General features: G+C 37.8%; 1 long non-coding RNA gene across 1 annotated transcript; it reads left to right on the top strand.

Moving 5' to 3' along the window:
* The first annotated feature begins 9,145 nt into the window (after window positions 1-9,145).
* LOC125138207 (uncharacterized) lies at window positions 9,146-17,373 on the top strand. The gene is made up of 3 exons (XR_007137602.1): window positions 9,146-9,188; window positions 12,429-12,733; window positions 17,029-17,373. It is a non-coding gene; the product is annotated as an uncharacterized LOC125138207 (long non-coding RNA).
* The last annotated feature ends 652 nt before the right edge of the window (window positions 17,374-18,025 follow it).

The raw sequence follows: 18,025 nt of genomic DNA, 5'->3' as shown, positions 1-18,025 counted from the left end.
CCTACCATGTCTGTCTGTGGCAACAGATATTTTCTAATCATTTCCAAGAGTGCAGGCTTTGACCAATAGAGTATGAATGTGTTTCTCCTTCCAATGTAGCCACCTAAGTACCTAATGGGCCCAAGTGTCCTTGCAAATAACACTTATACACTCCACACAAATAAAACAAACAAACAAAAAACACGAACACAGCCTGAAGGCCCTAGAGAGTAAATGAAAACAGTCAGCTTCTTTAGGGTAGTTGAAACTTGGAAAAAGGGAGGAGGAGCTTGGGGTGTTTCCTTTATTTATTTATTTATTTTTTTGTAGTTTTTAGCTTGAGGTTAGCACCACTTAGGATGACTAAAATTTGGAAGAAACCTCACAGTCTTTGTGATCTGAAGACTAAGAAGATGGTATGGGGGGGCAAGAGAGTCACTGGAGAGTGAAAGTAGAATCCTGAAAAGGAAAAAGGATACCCCATATTTTGCATATCAATTCTCCCTAAGTCTCTGGCTGCTTTGTAACTACCCATGCACAGACCAGATTCCAAGGAGCCCAGCTAAAGTTTGAATTGAAATGAGATTGGACCTACTGCCTCAGATGGAGTTTGCAGTTGGTTACCAACCAAATGTATTGCTTGCTGAGACAAAAGCATTGATACTTTTTGGAGGACGGTAATACCAAATTACTCTGTCTATGAAGAAATAGGAAAATGTAACCCAGTATCAAAAAAAAAAAAAAAAAAGGACCAAGAACTGACATAACTGAGTTTTAATAATCAAATATAGATGATGAGTGAATGGGAGTTCACCTTCTTTCCCATTTGCTGTATTTGTAAATTTTCATATAAAAATATAAGAACGGAGTTCCCACTGTTACACAGTTTTGCCACAGCTATGGTGTAGGTCTTGGATTTGATCCCTGACCCCAGAGGTTCCACTGCCAAGGGTATGGACAAATTAAAAGAGAGAGCAAGAGAGAAACAAGTGAATAATGATTACAGCCTTCTCTCTTGACCATCTCTCATTTCAACCTCACAACTCAAAGCTTCAGTTTCTTAACAAATTCAACTTTAAAGGTCTTACTGGCTGTCGTACTTCTTAATCTCTAGCACTTCATCTATTGTTTAGCCTATGGTCAGCACTCAGAAAATATTTACCTGCATTAACAAGATGAGCAATAAAGTTAGGGTTTTTTGCACTTTCCTATAGTACACCAAAAGTTGTTTCAGTCACTATTTGTAAGTAAATATAGTTCTATGATTTTTTTTCCCTCCATGAATGATTTGCAAACATGACCAGTGGCACCAACCCCCCTAATTTTAACCAGATCCTATTTGCAGATGGCTCATTCCTCTCTGGCTAAAACACCACCTCGATAGCCTTTTAAAGCAAAGACCTAACTGACTTAAGTTCCTGTTCCTCTCTCCACTTACCACCACACAAGTTACAAGAGTAAATGTGACATAAGCGTATGTCATTATGTGCACATTACCTTGTGAGCATAAAGTTTGTGATGGTTGATTTTAGATGTCAGCTTGACTGAGCATGGGGTGCCCAGGTCCTTGGTCAAACCTTATTTTGGATGTCTGGGAAGGTGTTTCTGGATGACATTGATATTTAAATTAGTAGACTCAGGAAAGCCAATTGCACTCCTCAATGTGGGTGGGTCTTGTTCAATCTGCTGAAAGCCTAAATAGAAAAAAAAGGCTGAATAAGGGAGAATTCACCCTCTCTGCCTGTTCTTGAATTAGGACTTCCGTCTCCTCTTGCCTTTAAACTTGGAATTGGACTGGAACTTATACCATTGGCTCTTCTGGGTTTCCTGCTGGCTGAAGGATGGCAGGTCTTGGGATTTCTCAGTCTCCATAACTGTGTGAGCCAATTCCATATAATAAACCTCTATTTATATGTGTATATGTGTGGGTCTGTGTTCATGTGCATGTATACATATATGCATCTCTGTCTCTATCTACATCTGTTTATATCTCCTATTGATTCTGTTTCTCTGGAGAATCCAGACTGATATAAGTTTAATCCTGTGTCAAGAGAAATGCAGCTTGCATTGGTAAGATGGATAAGGGGTCACTTCAGAAATTTGTTTTCATAAAATAATTAGTTTAAACTTACTGGAGATTTTAACATTTAGCTGTATATCACAAACGGTTATTCTCTCATAATTGAAAACTGAGTTTGTTTATGTGCCATCAGGAATTCATGAATTCTAATTTTCCAATTTCATTCTAATTTTCTTTGCAAAGGAGATAACTGGTGTAGATGACTTTTAGGCAGATAGGGACATGTTTTAGTTGGAAAGCGAGGTGGCACGACCCCTTACATATACATCCTTGTGATAAAATAAGATCAGAACATGATAAAAGTTGTACCTAAGTTAAAAATTATTTCTTCAAATTGTTAACTCTCATTATTTTATTAACTTACTGTGAATTTTGTTTTTAATTTACAGTATGAATCTTCTAAAATCATCTCAACATTTTGAGACTGTGAGAGTCAACTTCAGAATTCAGCTAGACATCTATACATGCCCCCTCCTTTTTCTTTGTTTGTACAAAATGCAGTCTTATCTTATGTATAAGGGAAAAAAAGATGGCATTCAATAAAAATAACACATTTCCATGTGTTCAAGAATCTTCACTAAAATAACACTTCTGTGACAAAAATCCAACTCCACCCTTAAGATAAATTAGAAAACATCTGAAGTCGCCTAACAACTGTCATCTTTTCTTATTTGTGAGGTAACAAAGTGGAAGATTTTATATTCCAGTCTGCTAGAGAAGTAAAGATAATTATAGAAATGAAGGAACATGTGAAATGTATCTTTCTTTTGCTTCCTTGAATTTTAATCCTGGGAACTTTTGCACTTAAAAAATTTAAATTTTCATATATTCTCATGTGTGTGAGAAAAACTCACCTCATCTCTAATAATAATTGCAGTACTTAGTATTTACAATTTATTGCTACAACAATTGGATTAGGTAGAAAACACAGATATAATTATAAGGCCACTGATCCTCAGAGAAATGATAAATAACAACAAAATGACATAAAATTCAGTCTGAGAATTAGAATCTAAACATATTATTATTGTAATTAAATTTGATTTGTTCTAACCCCCCAAATTTTTTTGAAGAGGGGAGAGGAGCTTATGAAGGTTAAAAAATTTGCATACTGAGACTAATAAAAAATTTAAATTGAGGTTATAATATTCTTAATTAACTAATTCAATGACTAACGCTTCCATTGAAATTAGATGGGTGTCATCTTTGTCATCAGACTTTCAAAAAAGCAAATTCATTCGTAATTAAACCATGACATGAAATTAATTTTGAATACCCTATGTCCTGCCTAAAAAGCGACTTCACCAGTAATAATTTAAATAAAATCCTTTTGTTTGTCATAATTGCTTTCAATAGGGCAACCTTGACTTCTTTTCCAATTTTGCAATGGGCAGTTTTCTTTGGTTAGTATTTAGGTGACTGGTTATAGCTTCATTTCTACCCAACAGAAGATTTTTCTTTAAGTGGCCCAAATATTATTATTGACTAGTTTATGAACTAGTCTCCGTAGCTTCCATATGCAGAACTCATTAGTCAATTATCTAGCCCTAAAAGATGTTCTAAAGTTTTACAAAATAGCATATCATTGTATTGTATTGTATTGTATTTATTTTATTGTCTTTTTAAGGGCGCACCTGTGGCATATGGAAGTCCCCAGGCTAGGGGTTGAATCGGAGCTGTAGCTGCCAGACTACACCACCGCCACAGCTATGCCAGATCAGAGTTGCATCTGTGATCTACACGGCAGCTCACTGGCCCCCAATCAGTGAGGCCAGGGTTTGAACCCATGTCTTCATGGATATTACTGGGGTTTTACTGCTGAGCCACAACAGGAACGCCTCAAGTTGAACTTTAAAATTCACATTATCTCTATCATGGAGCTGAAGGAAGAATATTGTTTGAAAGTCTATACCCTAACTCTACCATAAACGAGTGGGTAAAGACCTGCAGCAAATCACTTAACATCTCAGCTTCTATCCCCTGATAGGCGGAATGACAACTTCCTCATTAGGTTACTATAAGGACGAATGTTGGAGCATTCTCGTGTGTTGCTGTAGCTGATACATCACACCCTGACAGCTTCTTGCTTCCTCTGCTGACCTTCACTCTCACTATCTGCAAAACCCCAGCACATTAGTTAACTTACAGAATGATGAAGAACTATATGAATAAATTAAAACTTTCAGTGGATAATGCATTCACTTCTTCTTTAGAATCCCCAGTGGATTCTTAGCAGATGGTAGGCTTTTATATAGGATAAGATTTAAACACCTAAAAATAACTTAGGAGGTATCCAGCAAATCTATCTAAACTTGAGAAAATGTGTGTATTTTTTTCTCGAAACGTCATGTACACATAGTTCAATTATAAAATATTTACGAATGTATTTCAAATATTTATCTTAACTACATATGCAAAGCAGTAAAGAATTGAAAAGTATTTAAATGGTCAGTTTTGGAGAAAAATAATAAATACAAGTTTCTTTCTGTATCTTAAGCAGCAGAATAAAACTAGCTGGAGGATCAATATTATTTTACTTAGAAGAAATCAATAATTTCTATATAGATTGAAATGTAGAAGGCCAAAATTTTTGGAAATGAAAAGACATATTAGCTGAAAGATGTGACACTGCAATTCAACAAAATGTTTTCAGGACAATAAATGCTTTTAGGACTTCTCAGACAGCATTGGCTTTTCCTAGTGTTCATATGATGTGGAATCCTCAGTAGATACGACAGCCAGTTAACATAAGCTGCATTTGTCTTTGCTCCTCATTTCCCACAACTTCACCCTAAGAATGAGTGTTATTTGGCATGAGGCTGTTGATATAATTTACAGGAACACATGTGTTCCAGTCTAATTTAGGCAACTTTCTAGTCATAAGTCTCTCATCATGTTAAGGTCACTGTTTCTTTATTGGTAAAATGGAGATGATTGTAAGTGACTCTTCACTCTCAAAATTATGATGATAATGAAATTATGTGGCATGTATACATGTACTTGGTGAGCGGTGTTATTTTAACTATCTTGAACACTACAGAATCATCAAGACAAGAATTTGTAGAGAGGGTGCTCATTCTTTCCTCCAGTTGCCCCAGTGCCATTTCTCCCATTATAAACACTATATAATTTTTTCTAGAGAAATAAGATATAGCTAAGTAATGGTAAATGCTTAATGGGAACTACCATATAGGATATTTTTCAATAGCATGACAACATGAATATGAGTTCAGACCTTCCCACAGCTAACCAAGATTCCTGGAGGGGCCCAGGGCCCATGAAGCAACTGTGCTGTCCAGGTTCCTGCTTCTATCTCTGCTGCTCTCCCACAAGTGCTCTGTGCTCTGCTTGTCCCCTCAAGACTTGTGCCCTTTCTTACCTCCTACCTTTACTCATATTGTTTGCTCTGCCTAAAACTGCCTGTTTTCCCTTGTGCTCCTAGTGAAACTCTACTCATCCTTCCAAACTTAGTTCATGTTTAGTTCATCCATCAACTCTTTCCCAACTTTCCCCCAGCACTTCCTTTCTGTGTCTATCATGAGTCTATCACAGCTGGTACTTATCATGTAGGTGGAACTACGGCTTTGCATTGTAGCTTTTACACTGAATTGAGAGGCTCCAGATAGCAGGGTTAGCCTAGAAGTTAAGACCAAGGGTTTGGGCACTGCGATGCGTGGTTAAAATCCTAGCACCCTCCCACTTACCAGCCATATGACCAAGGGAAGGTAAAGAAATCATTCATCTGTATCAGGGGCAGATAATAATATGTACTTAGATGACTAGGATAGTTAATGAATTAAATGAGTAAAACTCTTAGAACAATGCCTGGCACACATTCTGAACTCAATTAATGGTTGATATTATAATTATTTGATTCTTTTCAACCTACAAACAAACATTATGCCTGAAACATAGGTTTCTAATAATGATAATTTGAGCGAATAAATAATAAATAAATAGAGGTGACTCAAAGTAAGCTGTTATTGTTGTACTTATAAAAAATGGTGAAATCTTTATTAAAACTAAAATTATTAAGTATGTGAAAAACAATATATTTTTTCACAGATTTGATGAATAAGGATAAATTAATTCTGCTTAAACATAAATTCTTTGATTGGGGTAATAAAGAAGAAAGGAATGTGAGAAAGAAAATAAATTTATTTAGCCTTCTAAAGGATTTAAAGATTCACATCAAAATCATAAAGAACCAAAAAACAAATAATTAAGTTACGAGTTGTCTTGTCATTCAGATTAATATTTGGTCATGTTTATTTTATATGAAAAAATAAATGAGTGAGTTATAGGCAAACATCTGAAAACACATGGGTAACACCCTGTTAGATCTTATCACACAATTAAAATTGTATCGCCAAAACATAAAATCACTAATACTGATAAATAAGCATTTCTACGTACCAAGGAAAATATGAAATCTTAAATGATCCTAAGTTAATTGTCTAACTCCATAGTCAGAGAAATAAAGATGCCTCATACCATTTCCTAAAATAAATTGCAGCTAGGTAAATGAATAATGTAAAGGAAGAAATAAAAGAATTAGAGGAAAAAGAGAGATGAATAATAATTTGATCATAGGGTGAAGAAGGTCTTTCTAGGCATGGTAGAGGAAAAAAAAATTCAAAAGACTGATAGATTAAAACACGAAAATTGAAAACACCTGTAATGATAATATATCCGGTGGTCAAGAGCACTGACTTTGAAAAAGGCACATCCAACAACCAGATTTAAAAAAAAAAAACAGCTCTGCCATTTATTAAACATGACCTTGGGCAAGATACTTAACCTCTACATGCCTCAATTTTCCAATCTGTAATAATAATAGTTATTATTATTATTATTATGACTATTACACAGTAAGTACCATATCAGGTTTGGGGAGAATAAAGAAAGTAATAGTCATTAACCACTTAGCATAACAGTGAATGCAAATAGGAAAAAGGAGAGATACTTAGAACGTATATGACATACAAAAATTTAACATCATTGATATAAACATATTTCCAGAGTTCTCTTGTAGCTCAGCGCGTTACGGATCCAGCTTGGAATGCTGTTGTGGAGCTGGTTTATTCCCTGGCCTGGGAACTTCCATGTGCCTCAGGAGTGGCCAAAAAAAAAAAAAAAAAAAAAAACCAAAAGAAACTTTCCTACACATTTACATGAAAGGGTGAATCAAGAAATGAAAGAATTGATAGCTGTCCATGTAATTCACACCACAAAGAGTAGATGACAGAAGGAGAGCCAGAGATGGAGGTTCTCTCTCATTGTTAGGAAGTGGAGAGACTCTTGTTCTTTAATTATCCAAATGAACTACAAATTACTTTCGTGTTCCAGATTACAAAAGAACTAGAAATTGTTTCATTTATCCAATTCACAGAAGAAGAAGTGCCTCCAATGAGTGTGCTGACAAGTTTTTCAGTTTTGAGGGTCAATTGTCCCTTCAGTATATAAATTAAAGGGCTGATCCCCTGTCTTGCATGCCTTCAGGAAATCAAATACTTTAGAGTATTTCTGAAGATTCCTAGAATGTTCTTACATGTCCTGGTTTTTGTTTATTACCTTTTGTCCTGAGACATTTTCTTGAAATATCTCTCACCACCCTGTAACTGCTTGTCCTTATCCTGCTGCAATCAATCCCAAGAAGACTAGAAGGGGGGTGGAGAATAAGACTGAAAAAATTAGTTGCCCAGCTTTTGATAAGGGTCTCAGGTTACTATGTTCATTAAAGAAACCGCTCCCCCCATGAAATACACATGTAGGATGATAAAAAATTTTATTTCTTAAAATGTTCTGCATTAAGCTATTTGTCGTCAATATGGTTTACCTATATGAATCTGAGGCAGAGTTTGGGGGACATATTTTAAAAGAAGACATAATGAGATTAGTCTACAATAATCCATACTACTATTTCAAACAGATTGCTATCCCTTATTTGTCTCTGCTTCTGGCTTTTTTTATTTAAAAAAAAAATTTTTTTTTTATTGCTGTTGTCCCATGACCTTTAACTGGGAGACATATATAAAGATTGCATGCTAGTGTTTCAACTGATTCCTTTCATTGTTATTGGTAAGTTTTATACATAAGGTTCTTATTGTCCTTGCAGAAGGGAGAGGTAAAATCAATTTCCTCTTTAACATATTGATAAACAACTCCAGATATAAGAGGTAGGGAGGAGAAACTAGATTTACCTTTGCGTGACCTACATAGGAATGCTGGAAAAAATTAATTCCAGAATATTATGTCAACATTCCTTGAAGTTGTGGATATGATTTACATAGTAGGTCTTCCCTCTCTGCCCAGCTACTTTCATCTCAGATACTGTAAATTGCTTTCCTTCTCCCCCTCCGATGTGCATGCTTGAGGTATTGTTGTGATAAATTATGGAGGTACAGAACTGAAAATGGTGTGTATATTGTCTAAGAAATTGAGCGCAGTCAGCCTTAAACGTGGTGGGTGATGTGCTAAAGCAGCTACCTCACCCTGGCCATGTCCCTTATGTCCTCAACGAACAGCTGCTTTTAACTTTGCCTTTTGCCCAGAGCACGAGAGTTGCTGGATTTATTGAATTAATAACCACTCCATTATGTGTGTTTTGTTTTCCTGTGACCGTGAAATCTGGCTGTAATGTTCAGAAAGTGTAAGACAGGTCTCCTTAACAAACAAGGCGGTATCTATTTGGGGGCTCATTATTTAATACTTAATCTTTGGGGTAGAAAATAATAGGGAAATCCCTTCAAATCTAGGCTAGAATGTTCCTAACACTATTGAGTTAAAAAGGCATTTTATGGGTTACATAGATAGATAGAAACTGGCTTTCACTATGATTTGTAGTCTGAAGCACAGCTACTGACGGCAATGTGTTTGTGATTGAATAAGGATTTTCTTTTTTTTCTTTAACCGTATTTTTTTTTTTTTTTCAGGGCCAAATGTTTCGTGTGTGTGTGTGTGTGTGTGTCTGTGTGTGTGTGTGTATTTTTTTTTTTTTTCCCCTAGATGAACATCTGAACACTTTCTGCAGGAAATGAGGGTGGATTCTAACACTATCTTCCTTTTACAACCTAGGTCATTTCCTGAAGAGTTCTGAATTCAGCACGAAAGGCAGGATTTGAGCAGGGTAGGAATCTGGCACATGTGGGAAAGGTTGTACTGGTGACCTTTAATTTTTTTGACCAAGAAGGTGCAAGATAAGTCTTCTATCAAGAAGTTTCAGTCAGGGCCATTCTGATTAATGATGGTTTCCTTGCTTTCTTTCTTCCTTTCTTTCCTTTGGAAATACAGAAGGTAAATGAATACTCTTTTACCAGCTGTGTTTCAGCGCCTGATTATTTCCCAGTTGTCACTGCCAAGTGGCAGAAATACTTGCCTTTTGAAGACCTATAAAATAATAGTTTTGAATTTTTTTTTCTTATTTGTTTCTTAAAAGAAAAAAACAATACAGATAATCAAGATTATTGCCAGACAGGGCCTAAAAGATTACCTATTTCAAGCCTTCATTTTATATGTGGGGAAATTTGAGGCTCCAAAAAGAATTTCTGATTTGCTTAAGATAATACAAATGGTTGTAACACATTTCTAAGGAGTCTCAATGTAGAGTTTTATCTACCACAATACTAAAAGGAAAAGCCTATGTTTTTTTTAAGAAATTGAATCTTCTCTTTATTTGTTTATGATGCAATTGTCTCAAACTGTAAATAAGACTTTCCATACATTCTCTTTTAAAATCATATTATATATATATATATATATATATATATTTTTTTTTTTTTTTTTTTTTGCTTTTCAAGGCTGCACCCACAGCATATGGAAGTTCCCAGGCCAGGGGCTGAATCAGAACTACATCTGCCGGCCTACGCCAGAGCCACAGCAATGCAGGATCCAAGGCGCATCTGCGACCTACACCACCTCTCACGGGGCAAGGCTGGATCCCCGACCCACTGAGCAAGGCCAAGGATTGAACCTGCATTCTTATGGATCCTAGTTGGGTTTGTTACCACTGAGCCACCACGTGAACTCCCTAAAATCATATTTCTTAAAGCTAGAACTCAAAGCCATGTTATATTAAAAGTGAACAGTGATAGCAAGGCTTTGCAAAAAAATTGATAAGGCCCTGAAAAGCCTTCTGAATCATTTGGGTAAATTTTTATCTAGAATAGTATATGTTACTTTATTCTCTTTCTAAACCTGGGTAATATGAAATAATTAGTAAGCGACTATCGTGAGCCAGACACTGTGCTAAGAGTTGCCAATCTAAATAACTCTCATAGCAGGTATTACTATGGGCATAGCAGTGCCTATTTTACAAATTAAAATAATGAAAATTCAAATTTTAGCAACATGCTCAAAATGACTGCACTGAGATTCAAGTTCAAGTCTGTTTCAATTCAAAGCTCGGGTTCCTTCCATTTTATCATGTTACTTACATGTATGAAAAACATGTCTTAAATGACTTAGAACTCACACTCAACATAAGCAGTAAAGAAGAAAATCTGTTACATGTGCCTTTAAGATATACTCAAAAGAAAAGCTAAATGGATATTCTCTCTTTTGCATGTGCCCACCTTCCCCAAACACAGAAACAGACACACAGCACACAGCCATCCATACACAGTTGTTCAAGTTACTATGTGTAACCCACTGTTAAATGACTGAAAATTGCCCATATTACTGGTCAGAATTCAGAAATGGGTATTGCTTTTATTGCATAAGAATTTTTGATAATTTCTAGGGCTATTTCAGCCACTGAAAATGTTTCAGAAACATATTTTTAAATCTAAACATGCATATTGTGAATTATAAAAAGTGGATCCATTTCACAAATATTTGCTGTCTTCCAGAATCAAAATATTTATTCGAGATGACACACAAAAAATATGAGAAAATCCAGATTTGGGAGTTTGTTTTGTTAATATGAAGGCTATTCATTGGATTAGACTGGCATTTGGGGTCGCAGCTTTTATGTCAAAGTTTAACATGAAAATGAAATAAATTATTTACAATGGGAAAGAGTTACATTTGGAAGAGTCTAGAAGGTATTTATAGACAGACTGACTATAAGTTTGCCTGGGACAGTGCTGGTTTATCTTGTCCTTCAGAAACTATAGTTCCCCCTCTTGTTCTCAGAGGTTCTGGTTTGGCTCATATTATGTGGATATCCCATCAAGAGAGCTGCATGGAATTGCATGTCCTGAAGAAAGACACACTGAATAGGTTATAAGACGTTTTCACATCTCCAGATAGATTTTTTAAAGCATATTTTGTCATCCATATATGTTAATATTTCCAATTATTAATAATCTTGAAGTTCTTCAGGTAATACTTTCCTTGTGTTCCAAAGAAATACTCTTGACTATTTATTCAAATAACTTTGCACTTACCCTGTACAAGTTGCCTGGCAAAAACAGAATGGTAACTGGGACATTAGGCTAAATTGGGTCCTGCCTTCAATACTATCTGAGAGGATGAAAAGAAAGGATCTAACGCGTTGGCCCTGGTAGCAAAGAGATTTATTTGTTCACCTGCCTCTTACGGAACATGAGGCAAATCCTTCATCTGACACTTCACAGCAAAAGCTAGCCCCCCCTCCCCCCAAACAAAACAGCCATCTTTAAGCCATTTTACATTAGAAATATCTCAAAGGACTATGATGCACTTTTAAGATTAAGTTGATTAATTGTAGGAAAAAAATGTGTTTTTCTACTATATGAGTAAGATGAAGCCCCTACTTATAGATTCATTTTTATCGAAACCAATCCCCAAATAAATGAGAAATGCTGACTGTGGGTAGCCTTGTTGTTGGCAGTGGCACTATAATTGGACATGCATTTTGATATCTGGCATCTAACCATAGTTTCTGGGGAGCTAACCTTTGTAGACATGGCACTGGGATTTTTACCAAGACTCCAGTGGTGGTTAGTAAGGCAACCTTGGATTAATACAATAACCAGAGCCAGCTCCCCGCTTCCTAATCCAGAGCCTAATCCCTTACTATTATTGGGCAGAGGAAATGATATGTTAGAAAGAGAACAAAGATTAGAATACCAAAACTTATGGACTAGGTGACCTGTTTATGAGAAACGTAAGTAAAAGTTTACTTTCTATTCAAACTCTCTATCCTTTGACTCCTACTAAGCGACACATAAACATTAACATGGGTGTTACTACCTTTAGAAACCCCTGTCGTACATCTTCATAGCTTTAAATAGTGTATTTTCTTCATTAAATTGAGATATAAATAAATGAAATGTGCTAATTTTGGCAACTGGGCTTAGGCTTAACTCCAGGGATTTTATTTTTATTTAGGTATGGTATCAAATTAAATAAGCTCCTTGTTGAAACTCTTGAACTGCTTTTGTAGGCGTGCACACAACTGGATCAAGACCTGCTTTGGAAGCAATGCGCTGACCTGTGAGAGAGAATATAAATGTGTTCCTCCAAGAAGCTAGGTTCCGAAGAAGCCAAATCCTCAAATTTCATCTTGCAGATCTTTAATTGTGCTCTAAATAAATGGGCCGCTGTTCTAGTGTAGACATGAGTGAAATGGTCTCCATTTCTAAATCAACAGCCTGCCACCACCTTCTGCAGTGGCTGAATTTCCTGGGTGGTCTTTAAGAATTGCCCCAGGAGGTAGGCATGTCATAGTCTAATCCGGATGTTACAAAGGTATGTAAAATGGCATGTCTTGCAAGTTTAGTTTATGTGTTGTCTAGTCCTTCATGTGGCAATAGACATTCTTTTAAGCTTTTTAAGAACCTCTGTGGAATGGATGGGCTGGAAAGCTATTAACGTCGATTTTCTTAATAAAAGTGTTGAAATGAGACCTGGCGCTAGTGCTGCAACATGAAAATAGGTGCATGGGAACGAAGAAAGTTTTAAAGTTCAGGTTGGAACTGGAAATGTTCTATGCATGACTTTTATTCTGCCATAAATGTTTGTGTGTTTGTTTCTGCACCACACAACCACAGTGACTAAGTTTAAAATGAATTTGAATGTTTATCTTTGAAAAAGTAGGAGACAATAAAAGACCACTGGATACCTTCTGTCATCAGTTCTACAACATCAGCGATGCACTGAATACATGAAGTAGCGAGGGGCTCTTTCCATGGAGTGGAAGTACTGAGAGGAGGTACCTCAGAGGTGGGGCGTTTGGGACCCAGAGAACCACTCCCAATATTGTCAACCAGTTTCCACTAAGGAAACTGACAGCACCAAGAAACGTACACCGGATGGGCCACCCCAGCACCTACCTTGCCAACAACCCTCAAGTGTTTGAGTTAGTCCAGTCAATCAAAGTGGTATCTCCCTGAAGAGGTACCTGAAAGGGAAGCAGCCCAAACCAGGCATTCCAGTCCTTATGGGGCCACCTGGAATTGAAGGCTAAAGCGCTGGCTTTTACTTCAAATGCATGAGGAGCCTAACTGCTCAGCGTGACCTTTCACTCATTTTAGAGAATTAAGTAGAGCTTACCAAAGGGTAACCTTCTCTCTTTTTCATGCACCTGCACACACCCCAAATCAAGAGCGCGGAAACTAAATGATCCTTGAAAGCTGGGAGACAGCAATGACCTTTTGTAAGTAAGTCTTCCCAGAAAACATCTGGGAGGAAAGGTCTTGATGATATTAGCATCAATGTCAAAAGAGCTGATAATTTGAGAAAACATTTAAAGACGCAGAATCTACCTCGATGGAATCCCAAACCCCCAGGAAGGGAAGGACTTGCTGAAATTAAGTGAAAAATGAAATGTTTTCTTGCCTTGATCTACATGGCTGGAGTGAAAAACTCATGCCAAGTCATTATTTGAGGGTTACTAAGATGAATATTCTAATCATTTCATGATAACCAGCTATCGTCAGGGAGACATCCTGCGGAAGTATGCTGCTTACAATTATTCAAGGAAGAAACCCAGTGGAAATGGTTTTAATCCTTTCTAGGCAAATTAATATGGTGTGGATGTCCTGTGGCTACAGACACTCAGTTATCTTTCTTGTTGACACATTTAAGAAAATTCTGGCTGGGCACACATGATTTATTCTTTATATCTGGAGCCGGGCTGTAATCATTCACCCCATTTCAAGTCTAGTTTGGCAACTTTATCTCCCTCGCAGTTTGCATTTTTTTTTGAAAGCGAAAAATATATTCTGCAGCTTTGGATGTGTTGATGGGTAGCACCGTATAGACAGCTGCACGCAGCCTCTGGAGACGGGCTCAGTGGCTAAATGAAGACTTCTAGTGCTTTCTTGTTAGCCAAGATAGATCTACACCTCGATGAACCACAACTAGTCAATAGCAGAGGCTCTCAACGCGTGCGCTCAGAAGCCACAAATCAGTTTTCCCTGGGACTTAGTTATCGGCATATGGTGCCGTAGGCCACGTGCTGCTGCTGCTTGTCTGATTGTAATTTTTCCCCCAGTGAAGTTTTTAAAGTCGGAGGCTGAGACGGTAACTGAGCTCTCCTGGCAACAAGGCTGTCACTAGCCGTCCAGATACCTAATGCTTATCAAATAAATTGCTACTTTCATGGCCTCAGCCTCTCCCTCTTAAGGAGGTTCAAGGCTCACGGGATTTCCCACTTTTAGGTTTGCCCCTTCCAAAATTTATTTCCATGTGTTTCCTTACTTGTGGCCAGCATTTAGATTCAAATGACATGTGCCTGAGTTGGCATTCCATTTTTGAGTCTCCATTCCTTTTGTCTGAAGTACTGCAGTAGCCCCCTTATTGGTCCCAACATAACTGGCCTCTTGGCTGGCTAATCCGCCTGTACCTTGCTTCAAGAGGCATCTTTCTAAAACACAAACGCAGTCTACAATACAAATACTTCTCTTTCTAGAATTCTCCATTGTCTCCCCACATTTTCCACTGAGGCCTCTGGAAAATGTCTTCATGTTAAAGCCTAGGATGCCCTAAAAACACTGTTTTATTAGGGAGAATTGCTTTCTTTGGACACCAAAATGTCCCCTGAAAGTACTCCAGGGCCTCTTTCTAAAATTATAGTTTGAATTTAGGCCCCAAAGCTATGTTTGAAATACCTGCTTTACTGGCTTGTGGTGCTGCTTTTAAAAGGATTAGTGGGTTATTTTTGTGAGGGATGCCCCAACTCTGGCCAGTGGGCCACCCCTGAAGTGCTCGAGGCAGACCAAGCCCTAAACACAAGTTCTCCCTCTCAGTGAAGAGGCTTCTCTCCCCCTGAAAGCGGGGCCTCTTCTCAAAGATTCCAATTCTACACGGTGCCCTTTAAGAAGAGGCCGCTGTTATTGCCACCTCACCAGCACTGGGGTCAGTTCTCATCCTCATCTGCTCCGATGCTGAGTGAGGGTCTCAGGCCAACACTTTCTTCCATTTTTGCCAATGGGGTCATTCTTCTCCACCTGATACCACAGTGTACAAGCACCACACCAAACTCTTGAGAGCAGTATCCGCAGAGCACGCCTGGTAACCTGTTCTTCAACTGCCCGCTTTCCCTCTCCTGCCCCAGGACACTCCAGCAATACGGAACTACTCCCAGTTCCCTGAGTGTCCACCTCTTCAAGCCCATGACTTTGCATCCTATCTGCTGTGGTTGCCTTTGCCCGGGTTCTTCTTTATCTGCCAGCTAAACTCTTATTCATTCTCTAAGTCTCAACTCAAACATCGCCTCGTCTCTGACATTTACCAAGGCTAAAGGAAAAAAAAAAATTTTTTTTTTTTCTCTCTCTCTCTCTTTTTTAATGAGAGGGGCTTGAGCCTGTTTGGGGAAGAAGGCGGTGGAGTGGGAGAGATTGATAGGCTGGTGTAATTGATGGAGCCCAGGCCAGAAGGAGATGATAAAGAGTAAGATCAAAGAGCAGAAGGCAAGCATCGTATGCCTGCCCTCACACAGCCCCCTGGACTGTAACCTTTTGTTTGCTTGGAGCTCTTCCTGCTCCAGCAGTCCCAGTCACCACTGTTTCTTGCTGGGATCCCTATACGAGCCTTCCAAGTGGTCTCCTCATTTCCACTCTTGCTCCACTTTAGGATAATCTCAACACAACAGCCAGGGTAAGTCAGACCCGGTTACTCTTCTGCTCAAAATCCCCTCCTCCCTTTCCACGTAAACACTAGTCAGACACCAGCCTCCACGGTAGGCACTTAGCTCTCTTCCCTTTGAGGAGCATATCGCCTTTTGATACAATATTTATGTTACTTATTTATATTGTTCACTTAAACGCCCCACTCCAACAAGTGAGCTCCATGAAGGACGTTTTGTCTGCTTACTTTCCTGCTGTCTCACCTATACCTGGGACACACAGGAAGTCGTCAATAAGTATCTATGGATTGAAGGAGTGCCATTTCCTGTGGATACTCACATAAAAACAGAGCAGCAATTGAAAAACTGATAGAACTTGTGTCATCCATGATTTTGGCCAAAGCCTTAGCTATCTCTAATAGAAGTCCCTTTCAATACCATTTCTTGACTACTAATAACCTGAGTAGATTTGGATTACTCCCCCATGACACGATGGCTTAGGTGAGAATAAGACATTAAAGTTTTCATGCTAACATATCTCCGTTGATTATTTATTAGTTGTTTTTGTTTTTTTTAAACTAAGGATCCTTACTTAAATTTGCTGGTTCCCGAATACAGGGGTGGAATGATTTTAAAGTAGTGACTTTCTTACAAAACGTCACATCTAAACAATGATACACTTGAGAGAAAATAAGCAAGTTGGCAAAAGGTGTCATTTACATTTGGATGACTAAAATAAGTGGAAATGATGTTATACCCATTTGCATGTTTATGTTTGGATTGCTCTAGGTATAAACTGCCATCGTAATTTTTAATCAGAAAGTTGTTCCCCAGTTAGCATTCAAATTTTTTTCTTTATGAACTGTGTTTTATGGAAACAGGTAATCCGAGCGGAAAGACTCATTTTTATTTTAAACTATGTAAAGGTGTATTTCTTAACTGAGTCTGTGACCAGTATCCAATTTTTATCTCTCAGGGCACACACATGTGAAGAGAATATTCTCATGCCGAAGGACAACTGCACCTTTTCTATCACGAACACACAGGGGCGGCTGTTTGGGCTTTGAAGAGCATTATCAGTGAAGTCAAGTCACACATTTCTCAATGCCAGTGGGCCAACAGGGGAAGAATGAAAGCCAGAGCCTGTAAAAGGAATCGCTGGACGGCTCGAGGAGTGTATAAAATATGCTCTAGAATTTTCAGCCTCCTGCAGTGCAAGTGATTAGCTAAAGAAACACTTTGAACCTGTTAGTTGTACATCTTTTAAACCATTTTAAATTATGGAAAAGACAGTGCTCAAGAAATTAATTAAAGTTTTGGACAATAAGGCAATCAGGGATATCTGTGTTTGCAGTCTTTTCTCTCTGCTTGCATACATCTTTCTCTGTCAAGTACATCAAACAGCTAATTAGCCCCATTTTAAGAGCTTCACTGCTCACATCACTTAAAAGGATCTCCAGGCTGCCTTCTTAGAGAATTCACGCTTACTGTGCATTGGTTTCCTGAATGCTTCATAGACTTGGAAAGAATCTATTCCCACACATTGGAGGAACTTTAGAAGTAGATGGACTTTTTATTTCCACAAATCAATTTCGCTTGTTTTCTCACTCATGGTCAACATTTTATAAATACTCTTGTAAGGGTTGATAAACCTATTTCACCTGGTATGTGCTTGTTTTAGTTAAATACCCTTGGGTTTGCTGAAGACATCTGAAAAACATTAGAATGACTGCTTTTTATTAAGACATGTGGTACCAGAAAAAAATTACGAGAGACGAAACTGTTGCTTTCATTTAGGATAAAGCGTTACCATGACAAAAGTTGGGTGTTTCAAATACCCATTTTAGAAATAACTACAGGTCACATGATCTACAGATATCACATGTTAGCACATGTTAAAAGTTATAACCATAACTAGAGACAGAATTTCTGACTCACAGCTTCCATTAATCTGAACTATCACATGTCATCTC

The sequence above is a fragment of the Phacochoerus africanus genome, chromosome 10 (genome assembly GCF_016906955.1).
Source record: "Phacochoerus africanus isolate WHEZ1 chromosome 10, ROS_Pafr_v1, whole genome shotgun sequence".
In the NCBI taxonomy this organism is placed as follows: Eukaryota; Metazoa; Chordata; class Mammalia; order Artiodactyla; family Suidae; genus Phacochoerus; species Phacochoerus africanus.
Note: the sequence above shows the minus strand (reverse complement) of the source record. Positions and strands in the feature narration are given on the sequence as shown.